At 44.5% G+C, this 18,114-nt stretch overlaps 1 non-coding gene across 1 annotated transcript; it reads right to left on the bottom strand.

Moving 5' to 3' along the window:
• Positions 1–10,090: 10,090 nt before the first annotated feature.
• On the bottom strand, positions 10,091–10,198 carry LOC115836117. Its single transcript, XR_004031117.1, has one exon. It is a non-coding gene; the product is annotated as a U6 spliceosomal RNA (small nuclear RNA).
• Between the last annotated feature and the right edge of the window lie 7,916 nt (positions 10,199–18,114).

Here is an 18,114-nt window from a genome sequence, read left to right as displayed (position 1 = left end):
ACTTGAGCTGGTAGCTCGTGGTTAATGGAGAGGCCGCAGAATGAGGGAAAATGGGGCGTGGTAATTAAGCAGGCAACTAGTGACTCCAGCTCAGAGCTTTGTACCTGAGAGGACCAGATGGACGATTTTGCATATTTTTGACAGCTGTAATGAACAGGGCAGCTCCGTATTGATTAAATGTCTGAGAAATTAGTGCAACCCTCTGGAGCTTCATTATTTACTATTTCTGCTCAAATTCTCAGCAAAGTTTACACAGGCAGAAGTGTGCAGTAAGAGAAGGTGGAAAAGAGGAGACAGTTGAACAAGATGATAAATGCTTTATAGAGTGTCAGCCCAACAGACACAGAACAGAGAGGTGAATGTGGTTTTGACATTGAGTTCCTGGAGGCTAAAGATCTTGGTGGATTCATTTCTGCATCCCCAGTGTCCAGCAAAGTATCTGCCACGTAGTAGGCTCTCAGGAAATGACTCACCCTGAACAGAGCATTTAACCAGAAATCAAAACCTGGGTTCTGGATCTGTGCAGAGATTTGGTCCTCAGTAAGAAAATGACAGACCCCAGTCTGTCCCACATTTATAGTAGATGAAGTCATGCCCTTGAAAATAAAACCTGAAACTTTTGCAAACAAAAAGTTCATGTGTAAGTAACTGCTACCCTGGCTCTCCCCCAGCCCAGTGTTGATTCTTCTGTGAGCACTGTCACATTCCTAAGGACAATGAGCAACCAAAGGATGCTGCAAAAATAAAAGAAGTCCCCCCAAACATGTCTCAGCAAGGTTCAGGTGGAGTTTATCAGAGTGTGGGCTGCAAAACACCTGCATCAGGATCACCTGGGGATCTTACTCACTGAGAATCAATGGGCTAGAAAAGCTCCCAAGGAATTTTGATGTGCTAAATTTTGGGGATAACTATGGGCTCTAAATCCTGAGTTCCAATCCTAATCCTGCCTCTTATCAGTCATGTGACCTTGCATAACATGGCATGATGTTCTTTGAATCTGAGTCTCTTTCCTCATCCAGAGCTGGATAACGTGATTCACCTCTTGAAAGCTCACTGTAGGATTCAATGAGATAACATATGGAAATAACAATGTTCGGTATACAGTAGGTGTTCAGTAAATGCCATTTAGGATTATTGGTATTGGAGAGAGTATCTTAGGAGTTGCTTTACAAGGTCAGTTTTGCCCAGATTAAAGGCCTTGAGGCTGTCCCTGGAGCTGACCTAGGCCTCGGCCCCTAACTCATGACCTCTCCATTCAGTAAGCCACGTTCTGTTCTTTCCCCTGGTATCTGATCTCCCATGCATGACTTTGCACTAGGAAAAAAGTCCTGAAATGCTTGAATGTGCCTAGATCCTCCTCTTTAAGATTTTTAGTGATGCCTCCTACTCCTGATACCACTGATCTGACCACCCTTCACCTGACATCTATTGGTTCCAGCCCTTGGCAAGCAAGCACATTTGTTGAACAGAACTTCAATGTGTTCATCAGGAGAAGAGAGAGAAAAGGCCCTGGGTAAGAGGCTAGGTATTAGCCAGATACACAGTTTGGTGGAAAGGAGCTTTTCAGCAACACTGTTTTCTTTGATCATATCCACAGAAGCCAATCAGGTCTTAACTAGCATAGTCAGGCTTCAGTAAAGGTTGAAAGAATGGAAGATGAATGGACACATTCAATAAATGACAGATATATTGATGTTGATGATGAGGAGGAGAAGGATAGTGATGGTTCCCTTTTGCCACAGGATTCACCAAGATTTTCTCATTTATATTACTGTTTCCTGGAGACATTTGTATTTGAGGCGTTGATTTCTTAGCTGGATGAATAAATGGATGGTTGGATGGATGGATACATGAGTGGGTGGATAGATGGGTGAGTGGATGGATGGATGGATGGATGGGTGGATGGATGGATGGGTGGATGGATGGATGGGTGGATGAGGGTGAATGAATAGAAAGAAGGACAAAAGGGAAGAAGGGAAGAAGAAAGAAAAGAAAATGAGATGTAAAGGGAAGAAAAAGAAAGAATGAAGAACAGGGAAAGAAAAGAAAAATAGGGAAAGGAGAGAGACCATAAATTCTATTGTGCTGTAAATACTCATCAAGCAAGACTAAGAGAAAATGAAGTAAATTCATCCAATGCATCATGGAATATTACTGTACTTCATTTACTTTGCCTCCAATTACGTAAAAAGCCTATTCTATTAACAGCTACCCTTGCAGATCCAGACAAAATTAACTCCTGGTGCCTCATCCCGGCAGCAGGGCAATTGATTCTTCCCCATAATCCGTTTATTTCATTAGCAATACATTTATTTGGTACATGCATTTTGCCACGCTGCAGCAATGAAATGGCCCTGCAAGGTGTGGGGCAGGGGGGAGCGCGTGGAATATTAACCAAATCGCTATTACCTCCATGGCAGTGCTTAAAGATCATATGTAAATCAAATGTCAGGGGAGAAAATTGTAGCAAGGGCTGTCAGGAAACAATTTACCAGTGGTTAAAGGCACAGCTCATGGCTGAGTGAATTGTGAACTTTGCAAATGGAAAACCAAGCTGGCTTTCACTGTGGGAGCTGATGAGACCTGAAGGAAGAAGAGTGGGGAGGCTGGGAACATATTGGATATTTTGTGCCCTACAAAAATAAAAACAAACAAACAAAAATCGCATTCACTTTTAAATATTTGCAGCCAGTTGCTATGGTGAGTTCCCACTGAAAGTGAATCTTGCTTTTTGAAGAATTTCACCACCATTTCTGTCCTGTTTATCTAGAAGGAGGATTTCATTATGTGTAAAAAGCTGTTGTTGGTAAAAAGTAGTGTGGTCTCTTTTTTCCCAGCTTCTAGAAATTGTTTCAGAAATGGTTTCCATGTTGAAAAAAAAAGCATACTGTTACTGTTATCATTGTAATATCTTATGTCCCCAACATGTGTGACTTGTAATTCTATTCTTGGGAATTTACCTTTGTGAGTTGAGTGTGTGTGTGTGTGTGTGTGTGTGTGTGTGTGTGTGCTGTGCATGTGTGTAATGCTTACCAGGGTACTTTGCAAGCAGGGTTCTGTCATTGTTCTCAGTATTTCAAGCAGGAGGGGATTTAATACATAGAGTTAGAAGCTTCCTTATTTGTTGGAAAGACAGGGAGAGCAAAGCTCAGAAAAGCTTCCAGGAAATCCAGAAGCTCAGGAAACACAGGGAATATTCATGGGTAATGTTGGCTGCAGGTATCCAGGAAGTAGACGATTCCCAGGCGTCAATAGAAGTCACCTGCACAACCCTCGCCTTCCCTCTGCACCTGCTGCAGCTACCTCTGTGCTTTCAAATTACATGTGAGGGCTACTTCTTCCAGACAACTCCTCTGTCCATAATTCATTTCACGAGAAGAAGATTGCTTTAGAATGTAAATCGTGACTCCAGCACCAGAAATGAGACCTTGGCCAAGTCAACTCACCTCTGTGTGCCTCAGTTTTCCCAGTTCTGAAATGAGCTTAATAGTGCCTTGTCACAACAGAGACAGGGCCGGGATGAAGTAACGTGATGTATGTAAAATGTCTAAGTACTTGGCACGTAGTAGGGACCCGGTTAATGTCAACTGCTTTTTGTTCTCTTTCTTTTACCCTTTGCGTAACCCTCGGAGGTTCATTTAAAGCCAATTCTCTCCATATAGATATTGCCAGGGTACATGGAGCGATTTCCCAGGGTTCCTGGTTCCCCTGGGAAAAGTCCTCCCTTAAAGAAAGCCATTAAGGATTTAATTTCTTATCATCTTCCATTCCAACTAGCCAGAGTGTTATGAATAATATCCTATTAGCTGGAGACATTCAAACAATCACCCGTTAACATGTTCTTACGGCGAAATGATGAAGCGTCCTCCAAAATCACGGTGCTTATCTGCGGCCCACTCAGCAGGCACTCCATCACTCCCACCAACGACACTTCTTGTATTGCTGTCTTGGATTCCAACTAATCACTGAGGGGCGGGCAGCGGGGTGAGAGGAGAGCCAGGAGCCTCCGAGACTGCAAGCTCCTCCCGCAGCCTGGCCTGCCCCATCGTGCATGGCAACATGCCTATCCCAGAGGGGATTGAAGCCACTTTTTGAGAAATACCATGAAACAAATCACAAACACAGAGTGATTTTGTAACACGAAAACAAGGTCAATAAAACCATGATTGTGAACCGCATCAAGACAAGCACAGACAAAAATGAAGAAGAGTTATGTAGAGGAGTTACTGAAAAAAAAGGCAAATGAAACAGCTAAAATAGAGGCATCAACGTTTACGAGTTACAGGAGCTCTTAGAGATTGGCTACTGCAGTTTTTAATTCCCTGCCCCACCCCCAAGTAGTGTGCCCTAGAGGCTTAGTCCAGAGAGATGCCCCATACAGAGCATTCACCGCCACATAGGTTGGGGGAAAAAAAAAAGAAAACATCGAATATCTAAGTTCTTCTTGTTGCTTTGCAATGCACATCTCATGCTAAGGGTCCAATCTACCTTATGGGAAAGACACCTATTTATCTATTTATTTATTTATTTATTTATTTATTTATTTATTTATTTTTGAGACAGAGTCTCGCTCTGTCGCCCAGGCTGGAGTGCAGTGTGGTGCCATCTCTGCTCACTGCAAGCTCCGCCTCCCGGGTTCACACCATTCTCCTACCTCAGCCTCCCAAGCAGCTGGGACTACAGGCGTCCGCCACCAGGCCTGGCTAAATTTTTTTTGTATTTTTAGTAGAGTCGGGGTTTCACCGTGTTAGCCAGGATGGACACCCATTTACTTTTATCAGTGCAAGGCTTACCTAACCTGTTGAACCACAGAATGTCTTTTTGTCTCCACATACACCAAAAAATATTCCTTGATAGTGATGGATCTTTCTACTAGCCAGTGAGTGTAGTTTTCTTCTTTATTTAGTCTCTCTTGATGAATATATATATCTGTGTGTGAATATATACATATATATATTTTTTAAATTTTTATACTGGTCAGAGGGCAAATGGAAGTGTGATGCATATTGCACAAGATGTAGCTCTACCCCAAGGAAAGAGGAAAACAAGCTATTAGATTTGGTGTTCCTACTATGTGCTAAGCATTTCAGATACATTGTCCTGCTTACCTCTCACAATAACCCTATGAAGCACCCTCCATTCTTCCCCCTTGCTTAACTCATTGTTTCTCAGGGATAAAAATGAGGTCAGAACAACTAGCTAAAGAGTCTGACCCCAGGCCAGTGAGAGCCCACATCTGGATTCTGAGTCCTGGCCCAGAGCACCTTTCCCTGTGATACCATGCTCCTTTGTTCTTTGGGATGCCAGCGACCTGTTTCTGGCCTCTCTCTAAGGACATGATGAGTTTGTGTGCATGACTGCAGAGGACTGATTCATGGACCTGCTAAGATCCAGGATTACCTATGATTCCACACTGCTGAGACCTTGAGCAGAAAATACCACACAGGAGTAAGTGGGTGAAGATGGCATCTACCTACTACTGCCTTCATACTGTGAAAAGACAAAACCTATCAAGACAGGTGAGATGCAGTCTCCCTGCTGTCAGCATGCAACAGCTCAAAATGATTCATTAATCCTCACATCCACCAGTAAGTCCTTACAGTTACTATACCCACTTTTAAGATGAGCAAACTGAGGCTTGCAAGCCTCAGTTTGCTTGCCAAGAAGTAAAGTCACCTAGAGTTTAGGACAGAAAAAAGAATGTCTTGGGAATAAAGAAAAAAAGCAACAAGAAGGACAAAGGATCATTTTTGAGCCCTTTCTATGTGGCATTCCAGGCTGGGATTCTTCATTTAGTTTTAGTGAAATTAGAACTAAGCAGGTGGCCTGGCTCCCATTTTACAGATGATGCTTCTGAGATCTGAAGTTTTAAGTAACTCTTCCTAGATCATGGCTAAGACTGGGATACTCTTTGTTTATTTGTTTGTTTGTTTTTGAGATGGAGTCTCACTCTGTCGCCCAAGCTGGAGTTCAGTGCTGCAATGTCAGCACACTGCAACCTCCACCTCCCGGGTTCAAGCGATTCTCCTGCCTCAGCCTCTCTAGCAACTGGGATTACAAACATGCACCACCATGCCCCATTAATTTCTGTATTTTTAGCAGAGATGTGGTTTTGCTATGCTGGGCAGGCTGGTCTCAAACTCTGGGCCTCTTGTGATCCACCCATCTCAGACCCCCAAAGTGCTGGGATTATAAGCATGAACCACCGAACCCTAAAATTGGGACACTCTTATGTTCCCAGTCCTGGCTCATCCTCTTTCCTCTCTCCTTCCCTTACCTCCCTAAGGAATCTCAGTGACTGTTCTTTTTCTTGGGGTTGGTGATAAGGAGGGGACTGATGAGACATTGGCAGATGGAGGAGAGGGACAGCTCCAGGAAGGATGCTCCTATTTGGGGGCACTTCCATGCTTAAGTGCTTCCCTTCCGTTCTCTCTGACCTTGGGTGGCTGCAGTCGCCTTAAGTGCACAGTAATATGCTCTCAGTCACTGTTCAATGCCCAAGGGAATGGTTTAAGGCCCTCCACTGGAGTGAATATTTTTATGCAGGCTATAATTTCTTTTAAGACCTTCACAGCGTTCCTGCAGCCTCCACCATGCCCTCTCCTCCAGAGAGCACACAGCTGAAAGAACAGCCACTTTCTAATGAGGGGAGCCACGAACTTCAGGCAGAGAAGATGGACTGAGCCACCCCCGGGGCTGAGGGCAGGAGCTGATCTCTCACTGTCTTCTATTTTGTCCCCAAATCTGTCATCTGTAATAATAATCATGACAACATTTATAGAATGCTAACCCTAGGCCAGCCTTATTCTAGGAGACCAACGCATATCTCATTTAATCTTCTCAACAACTTTAAGAGGCTGGTAACCCATTTTACAGATGAGTGAACTGAAAAGCAAGTGCTTTTCAGAAGCAAGTGCTTCACAGAGAAAGCGACTGCTCTGTAACTTGCCCACGGTCACACCACAAGCAAGGGGGAAGCTGGACTAGAAACCTAGGGTGTCTGGGATCTATCCACAATGCCAGGCTAACTTCTACCCAGCAGCCAGGGGCATCACTCCAAAGAGCAAATCTGATCATGTCACTTCTCAGCTCGAAACCCTCCCATGGCTCCCTATTGTCCTTGGACCAGAGATCAAATCCTTCCCCACTGTGTCTGCAGGCCCACTTCTCCATCCCTGTCTTGCCCTCTACTCTTCCTGGCACTCAGCATGCCAGCTGCACCGGCTTCTTTTGTGTTTCTAGAACTCTCCATGATCTTGTTCCTGTCACAGGACCCTTGCAACTGCTGTTTCCTCTGCCTAGATCATTCTTAGCCACATATCTTCAATCCAACCCCAGCTGGTTAATTCCATCTCACCCAAACACCACCTCCTCAGGGAAGCCTTCCCTGACTGCCTTTCTTGGTCAATGCCCCCATAACTGCCTCTTTGTTCTACTTCCACATTTCTGCTTTTACATTGGTTTATGTGATTATTTGAATCATATCTGTCTCCCCAACTAGACTGTGAGTTTCAGGAGAGCAGATACAATGACTATCTTGTTTACTGACTGATATGGTTTGGCCGTGTCTCCACCCAAATCTCACCTTGAATTGTAATAATCTCCGCATGTCAAGGGCAGGGCCAGGTGGAGATAATTGAATTCTGGGGCTGGTTTTCCCCATACTGTTCTCGTGGTAGTGACTAAGTCTCACGAGATCTGATGGTTTTATAAACGGGAGTTCCCCTGCACAAGCTCTCTTGCCTGCTGCCATGTAAGATGTGACTTTGCTCCTCCTTTGCCTTCCACCGTGATTGTCAGGTCTCCCCAGACATGTGGAACAGTGAGTCGATTAAATCTCTTTCCTTTAAAAATTACCCAGTCTTGGGTATGTCTTTATTAACAGTGTGAGAACAGACTAATACAATGACATTTTCCCAGTTCCTGAAATCATTGGCTTCCCAAAGTACTTGCTGACTGACCAAATAAGTAAGTGAATGAATGAATGAGAGAGGAGATGCAGGGAAGGAACAAAGCATCCTGGTTGGCAGACATGTAGGGCCCAGACCAGGGTAAGATGGGTGGCATGAAACTTAAGGGGCACCAGAAACCTCAATAGCTGAAATAAATATTTTAATGTGGTATTTTTAAAAATCAAATTTAATGAAAAAGTCCACATCGAACAAAGTGTAAAAATTCTAAAAAAAGCTTTATGAAGAACCATTTTGGAGGCTGAAGCAAATGGAGAAATCAGTAATACTCATCCTGTAATGGTTTAAAATGTTGATCTTCTGCTCATCAGGAATTTATTTGCATTAACTTTCATTTTTTAAATAATGCTTTATTAGTGTGATTTATCTTGACTGCTGAACTTTTTGGTGCCCCTTAAGTTTTGTGCCCAACAATTGTCTCACTCTAGTCCTGTCTGGTTCCAGTCCTTGCTTTGTCATCGGAGAGCTCCGCAACCTCAAGCCAGTTACTTGACCACTCTGGTCCTCTTGATCATCATGAGTAGAGGTGGAGTGATCAATGCAAGGTGGCCCACAGTTGGTGCCTTCCTCTCTGAGATGGCAGTCATAGAGCATCAAGCATGATGCCACAGGGCCTTTGCACTTGCAATTGCCTCTGCCTAGAACACCACCAAGAACTCATAAATAGTAACTGCCCATGAGACAGATATGCATCAAATAATCATTTCTACTTCATGGATGAGGAAAGTGACGCTCCAGGATATCAAGTGTGTTGCTTCGCGTCGTGAATTTTGTGAGACATGAGGCTGAGTTTTGAAGGCTAAACCTGGTGTTCTCTCCACTGGCTCCCCAAGTCCACTCCACAACCCCTGCCCCAGTGAGCAGAGTTGGAAAACAGAGTAGGGAAAGGACAGACAGTAAGCAAGAGGCAGAGATAGGATTGCAACCCAGGTCTCCTGGGCCCCAGCTGAAGCACTTTTCTCAGCCCCGTAGTATATTTGAAAATTGCTAAGACTTTTTAAGAGACTTTGCGCTGCCAAACCAAGAGACCAGTCAACTATGTCGCCCTATAATGGAGACATTGGAGGCATCTTTCAATCGTCAGTGCTGGAGGGGTCCTCCCTCTGTGATGGCTTATACTTTATGCAGCCCAGAGTTCTTTCTTCTCTGACATCATGGAGCTACCAATTCCCTTCTAGGGGCATGAAACAGTGAGGGACAGGTGTTCTCCCCAAAAGATGTTTTTAGCGGCAAACTCTTTAAAAACAATCCTCTCCCAATTCACCCACCCCCACGCAAAGTTCACTCTGTTATCATAGGAAGAAAAGTATTGTGAATACAGCACAAGCTGTGTTGTTGGACAGAGGTGAACTTGAACCCAGCTCCACAGCCATAGAAAGTCCGTTCACCTCTGCTGCGCCAGTCATTTGTTAAAAGTGTACTGGGGTGTTGCAAGAGTTATCGAAAGCCATACATTCACGTGTGCACCCACATATATGCGTTCAGTTTTTATATAAATGGGATCATATCATGCTCCCTCTTCTGCAAATGGATTTTTTTTTCACTTACTACTTCTTGGTTATCTTAGTATGGGTCTTAAGAATTCAGGCTTTAAGGCCAGGTGCAGTGGCTCATGCCTGTAATCCCAGCACTTTGGGAGGCCAAAGTGGGCAGACCAAGAGGTCAGGAGTTCGAGACCATCCTGGCTAACGTGGTGAAACCCTGTCTCTACTAACAACACAAAAATTAGCTGGGCATGGTGGCGGGTGCCTGTAATCCCAGCTACTCAGGAGGCTGAGGCAGGAGAATTGCTTGAACCCAGGAGGCAGAGGTTGCAGTGAGCCGAGATCACGCCACTGCACTCCAGCCTGGATGACAGAGCGAGACTCCGTCTCAAAAAGAAGAAGGGGAACGAGAAGGAGAAGGAGGAGGAGGAGGAGGAGGAGGAGGAGGAGGAGGAGAAGGAGAAGGAGAAGAAGAAAGAAGAAGAAAGAAGAAGAAGAAGAAGAAGAAGAAGAAGAAGAAGAAGAAGAGGAATAATAATAATAATAATAATAATAATAATAACAATAATAATAATAATGCAGGCTTTAGAGACAGATCGTGTGGTTTAAATCTCAGGTCTGCATCATGCTGGTTGGACAAATGTCCTAACGTCCTTCACAAATTTGCATGTCATCCTTGCACAGGGACCATGCTAATCATCTCTGTATCATTCCAATTATAGTGTATGAGCACGACAAATGTCCTAACATCCTAATCCCACCTTTCCTCGGTGTTCACATCTGTTAAATGGGAATATTAATCGTGTGCAGATGTACCTGAAAGGATTAAATGATGGAATGCAGGGAGCGCGCCAACTCCTATTTAGGGCTTGGTAGATGCTGACTAATATTACTCCAAAAATTTGCTTTGGTTATTTTCAGCTATTGTACGGTATTTCAGACTGTGCTTAACCTTCATCCTGTCTGTGGACATTCAGGGCTTTTCTGTATGTACTATAGAACTGCATGTCAAATTGGGGGATGCAGGTTCCACTTGAAATTGATCACAGCCATTATTGCTCAGAAATTGAGTGGTTACGAAGGCAGGAAATATACAGGAGGAAGGTTTGTTTTGTCAGTATAATGTTGATGTTTTACAGTGAGAAAGTGCTCATGGAACTGCTTGTGAAAGAGGGAAAAAGAAAAAGGTAGAGAAAGGAAAAAGAAGGAAGGGGGGAAAAGAAAAAGATATAGAGGGTGGTAAGTGGAGTGTCAAATGCCAGGCACAAGATCTTGAACATATGAGGCCCCCCTCACAATGGTGGCAGTTACAGTATCATCATCCCCTCCTAATAGTCATGATCCCAGGCCAGGAGCAGTGGCTCACGCCTGTAATCCTAACACTTTGGGAGGCCAAGGTGGGAGGATCACCAGAGGTCACGAGTTCAAGACCAGTCTGGCCAACATGGTGAAACCCCGTCTCTACTAAAAATACAAAAAATTAGTCAGGCGTGGTGGTGTGCACCTACAATCCCAGCTACTCAGGAGGCTGAGGCAGGAGAATTGCTTGAACCCGGGAGGCAGAAGTTGCAGTGAGCCGAGACCGCGCCATTGCACTCCAGCCTGGGAAACAAGAGTGAAACTCTGTCTCAAAAAAAAAAAAAAGTCACGATCCCAAAATTATGTGGAGTTTCACCAATCCAAGACAGTGAAAAAAATCTTTCAGGTTCACTGTTCTGAGGCAATAATAAAGGACGGCATCATGTGTGCATGTCTGTGTGTTTATGTGCATGCACATGTGCACGTGTGCATCTTTGCGTGTAATTGTGTGTAGATGTGTGTGAGCCTGTGTATTTCTGTGCATTCCTGTGTGTGTATTTGTATATGCATGAATGTGCACGTGTGGGCATCATGCACTTACATGTACTTTTCTGCAAAGTGATTTTTTTTCATTGATTGCTTCTTGGGTATTTTAGGATGGGACTTACCCTGTGTGTCAGTGTCTGCGTGTACATGTGTATGGATGTGTATCCTCATGTATGTGTACACATCTGTGTGTGTGTGTGCATACACATAAGTGCATGTGTTTCCTCTTTGGTAGACAAGAATCCCAATAAATGAGATGATGTATAATGGGTGCGAAATAGTTTTGAAAACTGCCCATTCTATACATATGTAGCTAAGGAGAGTTAACATTCATGTCCAGAATGCAAAGCAATCCTGATTGATCCCCCTCTCCACCTTCCACCTTCCCTTTGCTTCCCTTAAATTCTCTAATTGTCATCTCCATCCACACAAAGAGCAGTGGATCCTGCAGCATATAACCTTTCCTGACTTAGTCATTTGAGAAAGCCAAGGTTTCTGGTTGATGGAAGATCGCCTGTAATTATCATCTTAAAAATTATGTTTGGGATGAAAATCTCTGTAAAATGCACTATGCTCTTTGATAGTTCGGACAGCGGCCCTTGAACTAAATCTCAGATCTATCATTATGAGTATCATTTATTTTCCAGTGAGAAATGAAAGGCTCTGTACAATGCAAAGGGGTCTCCCCCTTTTCCCCCTTTGCCCCTTCACAAAATGGCCCTAGGCCGCTCAGTTTTTGCCATTAGTGAGGCTACTTTCAAATAATCCTACCTATTTCTGATGCCCATGAAGACAGCACCAGCCACCTTTATCGGCCTTTATTGCCTGCAGCTTTTCCTTCTCCCTTTTTATTTGTTGAATTCAGTTTGTAGACAGGAAGATCAGCTAACCACCTTTGTTAGTACTGTGTGCAAACCAAGAATAGCTAGGCTGTAAGTGAGATCCAAGGGCTGCAGATTAGCAGAAAGGATTTAAAACATTAGGATCCTTGCTCTTATTGGTTGTTGGGTGGACAGTAAAAGTTCTGATTCATCAAATTAAAGGAGCTGCACCAGCCGAACCAGGGCTGTGTCTATATTCCAGGTATGACACCTGAGGATTCGAGAGGGGTGACTTCGTGGGGGTGGGGGTTGATGTTGGTGAATAAAACATGGTCTCGGCACTTGAGATTTGGATCTGTTTGGCAGTACCAAACATTTACGCTCACACAGTAGATACACAAGAATAGATGTCAACACTCAGAAAGAAACACCCACACTCAAATATCAGACAGTGCATTCTGAGGGCCAACCAGGGAGTGTGGCACCTGAGGCATTTAGGTGCGTTGGGGCAGGACAGGAAGGCCCCTGCCTACTTTTCTACCACCTCTTCTATTTCAGGGGAGCATTTCATGGCAGCAGAGTAGGGAGAGTGACAGGAGACCTGGAATCTAGCTTCTGTACCCCAAATGACTCTTACGTGATTGTGACTTTGAGTATGGCCCTTCTCCTCTCTGGGCCTTAATTCCTCCACTTTAAAATGATGAAATTGGACCAGATGATATCTGAGGCACACTTGAGTTTAAAACACTCCTTGAATCTGATTCTAATAATGTGATTGATAATAATAAGCATCAGGTATTGAGTGTTTACCACATTCTGTTTCTTCCTCATTTAGCCCAATAAAGTGGGTGCTACTTTCCCAGTTTACATGTGAGAAAACTGAGGCTACAAGCAATTAAGAGTCCTGCCCTAAGTCATGCAGCTAATTAGTGTCAGAGTTGCAATCTGGACCCAGGCAATCTAGCCCCAGAGTCCGTGCATGTAATCACCAATGGGCTGTGCTCCTGATGGCCTATAAATTCACCGTTCTGGAGTCCTGCAAAAAGGGTTACTTCCTGTCCCCGCTCTGTGATTCCCCATGCCTTCGTTTGGGTCTTTGTTAGTAATATCTCAGGGCTCACGAGGGTTGAGAGAGAGGGAAGAGGAGAACCAGGGTCTCCGATGCCTTGGAACTCGAGGCAGGCTGGCACCCTGAGGTCCCCGGGCACAGTTTCCCTGCACGTTCATCTGGCGCCGGCGGGCAGATGGGTATGCTGGCCAGTCCTGCCAGCCTGCCAGCTGGCCCAGAGCACGCGGTGGCTGGCACCTCGGCCACTCGGATGGGCTGCCGGCCCGCCTCCCACAGGCATGCAACTGGCAGTGAGGAGCAGATGGGCCGGCCGGCCGGGCCGTTGGCTCTCCGTTACGCTGCCAGCTGGCTCCGCTGCACTTGGTGTCTTGGCACCTCTGGGCTGGCGTCGGTGGACAGGAGGGCTGACATGTTGGCTTCCTATAGACGGGCAGCTGGCACAGGCAGCAAAGAGGAGGGTTCCTCACCCCCTCCTGGCTGCTCCCTTAAATGCCCAGGGGTCATGGTCAATGGGAACTGAAGCCAGAATCCACCCTGCTGTGGCCCTGAGGAGTTTGCTGTGAGAGCGAGCTTCCTCTCCCACACCTCCTAGGATCTGCATTGATTTGCACAAGCTCTGGCCTCCCCAGGACCTGACACCTTCCTGCCCCTGGCTCCCAGCGCTCTAGCCTCCTTCACCTGCCAGGGAAGGATTGTCCCCTGGCAGGGACCCCCAGCTCCTGCCAGCTTCTCTCTGCCTCCCTTGAAGTTGGCCCGCCAGTCCTTTTTCAGCCTGTCTAATTCAAAGGCTCATCTTCTGTGAGTGCCAGAGAACTGGACTCAGCAAAGGCTGGAATCCTGATGAGATGCTCCATGAAAGCCCAGGAGTCCTGGTTCCAGTCCTTGCATGTTCTCATGGGTACTGTGAGAACACGAGCTTCCCTCCTCAGGCCTTGGTTTCTCTATCATTTCTTTCTTATTACTCATGAATTCTTATTACTAATGAATAGTTCAGAATAAAATAGAATCCTGCCTTGAGGTTTCTAGATAAACTGTAATATGTTCATGACCCCTGACATTCTAGGTGCAAGCTTATGCATTTGGGTGGTGTTACCTCTTGAATTGTTCAAATGATGTTGAATCCTACACACCGCATTTCTCTCTAGGTGGAATTGAAATGAGAATCATGACAAGGAAGGGAACATCACACTCGGGATGTTGTGGGGGGGGGGGGGGGGAAGATTAGAATACACTAATGCTAATGAAGTTAATGGTGCAGGAAATCAACATGCACATGATACATATGTAAAAACTGCAATTGTGCACATGTACCTAAAGCCTAAAGTATAAAAAAAAAAAAAAAAAAAATAAAAAAAAAAAAAAATCCTAACCTCCCAAACTTGGGATTGGGACCTTATTTGGAAATAGGATCTTTGCTGATGAACAAACTAAGATAAGGTCATGGGGTAGGACGTAATTTAATATGACTATATCCTTATCAAAAGGGGGAATTTGGACACAGACATACATAGAACAAAGATGATGGAAAGATACAGGGAGAAAACAGCCATCTACAAGCCAAGGACCACTGGGACCACAGGCAGATAAAAGAGAGGCTTGGAACATATGTTGTCTTACAGCCTTCAGAAGGAGCCTGCCCTACCCATACCTTGATCTCTAACTTCTGGCCTCCAAGCCTGTAAACAACTAAGTTTCCCTTTTTCTCAGCCCCCAGTCTACAGCACTTTGTCATGGCAGCCCTAGAAGACCAACACAGGTGAGCATGCCACTTTCTGGAGGATGGTTCATACGTTTCATCAGGTCATCATGGGGACTCATGACCCACCCCACCTCAAATTACAACCATTAATGTCGGTCCCAATCCTACATGGGCTTCCCACGAGGTAACATAATAGCTGTCCTGGCCGGGCACAGTGGCTCACGCCTATAATGCCAGCACTCTGGGAGGCCAAGGTGGGTGGGTCACTTGAGGTAAGGAGTTCAAGACCAGCCTGGCTGACATGGTGAAACTCCATCTCTACTAAAAATACAAACTATTAGCCTGGTGTGGTGGTGCACACCTGCAATCCCAGCTACTCAGGAGGCTGAGACAGGAGAATCACTTGAACCCAGAAGGTGAAGGTTGCAGTGAGCCAAGATCATGTCATTGCACTGCAGCCTGGGTGACACAGTGAGATTTCATCTAAAAAACAACAGCAACAACAAAAAAAGCTGTCCTGAACCCTTCAGGCAGATCAGTTAAGGTGCCTTTTACCTGCTGCTGAGAGCATCCAGAACCACCAACCCTATTCAGGGACAGTTATTTCAGGGACTGACTCTCCTCATGGACACAAAATGGCTGCAGAAGCCCCACCATCACCCCCAGATCCAATCACACTTAAAGATACATTCTGAAACCCTACATAATAAAGTATAAAGCACAGAAACGCATATAGCAGCATGGTTTGGCTATCCAGCAGATGCCTTATTCAGACAAACTGAACCCATTACCCATGATTTCAGATTTAAAGGAAGTAAAGATCAGCTCACTTTCCATATCTAGCTTTGGATGTGATATCAGAAGACCTGGGGTCTAGCCCCCACCCCCTTATTTTCTAACTTTAGAGGCTAATTCTGTAGAGCCTTCAACTGGAAAGCAAATAAAAATATGAATCAAGCAACTTCAGGTGTGGTGGCTCACGCCTGTAATCCCAGCACTTTGGGAGGCCAAGGCAGGTAGATCACAAGGTCAGGAGATCAAGACCATCCTGGCTAACACAGTGAAACCCCATTTCTACTAAAAATACAAAAAAATTAGCCAGGTGTGGCAGTGGGCACCTGTAGTCTCAGCTACTCGGGAGGCTGAGGCAGGAGAATGGCGTGAACCTGGGAGATGGAGCTTGCAGTGAGCCAAGATTGCACCACTGCACTCCAGCCTGGGCGACAGAGAAAGACTCTGTCTCAAAAAAAAAAAAAAAAATTAATATCATGTAATCTCTTAATTCCACTTCTGGGAATCAATCTGAGGATGTGTATCAAACTATGGAAAAAGTTTTATTTAAGAAGGTGCTTATTGAAGCAGTTGGTTTGTAAATTTAAAAAACAAAAAAAGTGAAACAACTGCCCTGGATGGGGTTGGTGGTTTAGGACACTCTCAGCTGCAAGTAACAGGCATCTTAACTCAGCTGCCTGAAGGGGTCAGGACATCCACTATCTTACCTTATAAGAAGCCCAGAGTGAGGGCGCACTGAGAAGGTGCCTGCAGTTGTCCTTTTCTACATATTAGCTTTATTGCCTGGGCTTGCTTTCCTCATGGACACAAAATGGCTGCAGAGATCCCAGCATCACACCCAGATCCAGCCACATTTAGAGAAAGAATGAGGACATTGCCTCATGAATGCCTCTTTGTAAAAGCCAAACAAAGTTTCCCAGGGGCCCCCAGCAAACTTTCCTTTATATCTCATGGCCTGTGATTGTGCCATATGTCCAGCTCTTAACCAACCTTGAGAAGATAAATAAAGTGGCTGTAATTGGATTGGTCAGTCAGGGCCTGCTCTCTGAGACTTTAGGCAGGGCTGGCTCCAGGACATAGATGGTGGACTTGGACTCTATGAGGAGGAGGAAAATGGGTGTAGGAGCTCAATGTCTAGCAGGCAGTCAACAGGATGGTGTGGTAGTCACTGGTTGTAGGTCAGTTACAATTAAAAAGTTAAGATTATGTTAAAATTAAATGGCAAAAATAAATAGGTGATGAAGATTGAGATGTACGTGGCAAGGGTTATCATCAATGGAGAAATGCATTCTTGGAAATCGGTAAGACCAGCACTCCAGTATGATTGGCAAATATGAACATGTCAGTGGAATATAAATATCCACTAGCCCATGAGAAAAGTAAAACTGATATCACTAATAATCAATATATTTTGCTTACAAAACTGGCCAGGTTCATAGAATCTGATTTTTTGAGGAAACAGGCACTCAATTGCATTAATGATGGATACACAAATGGGAACAGAAAGTTGGCCTTGATGTCATGCCTGTTTATTTTTTTAATTGAGGTGAAATTCACATAACATAAAATTGACCATTTTAAGGTGAATAATTTCAACAGCATTCTGTACATTTATGATACCATACTACCATCACCTCTACCTAGTTCCAAACCATTCTCATCACCCTAAAAGAAAATCCTATACCCCTTAAGCAGTCACTCCTCATTACCCCTCCCCACAGCCACTGGCAACCACTAATCCACTTTCTGTCTTTGTGGATTCACCTATTCTGGATATATCATATAAATGATGGATCATGTGATCTTTTATGTGTGGCTCCTTTCACTTAGCATGGTGTCTTCCAGGTACATCCATGTTGTAACATGCATCAGTTCTTCACCCCTTTTCATGACTGAATAATGTTCCACTGCATGTACCTGCTTTTTGACCCACCAGTTGCACATCTGGAAACTTATCTCAAGAAAATGATCATGAAATTGTGCAGACAACAGTTACCAGGATCTTTCTGAATCCATTATTTCAATGGCCACAAGATGAGACTTGGGAAAGTAATTATGATTTGTCTATATATGACAGGATATGAGGAAGGCAGCATCCATTATATTACAGCAGAACATTTCACAATACCAGAAACTACTTACAATTGCTTCTCAGCCTTTTGGCTAAGATCAAGTATTGAAACTACTTGTGGCATGGTGATACTTCTGGTAAAAGCGTATTATAAAACCTTGTGTTCTGTATGACCCCCTTGTCAGTCATTGCTTCCGTTATAAAGAGCATTTGTGAGGTATGGAACGTCTACTGTGCAGCAGGCACTGTTCAAGGTGCTGAATAGAAAGCAGTATTTAAATAGACAGAATCGCTGATTTGGGGTAGCGAGCAACATTATCGTGTGTGTAACTTTGGTGGGGGCTGATGAATGGGCAATAGGGG

The sequence above is a fragment of the Nomascus leucogenys genome, chromosome 7b (genome assembly GCF_006542625.1).
Source record: "Nomascus leucogenys isolate Asia chromosome 7b, Asia_NLE_v1, whole genome shotgun sequence".
Taxonomy (NCBI): Eukaryota; Metazoa; Chordata; class Mammalia; order Primates; family Hylobatidae; genus Nomascus; species Nomascus leucogenys.
Note: the sequence above shows the minus strand (reverse complement) of the source record. Positions and strands in the feature narration are given on the sequence as shown.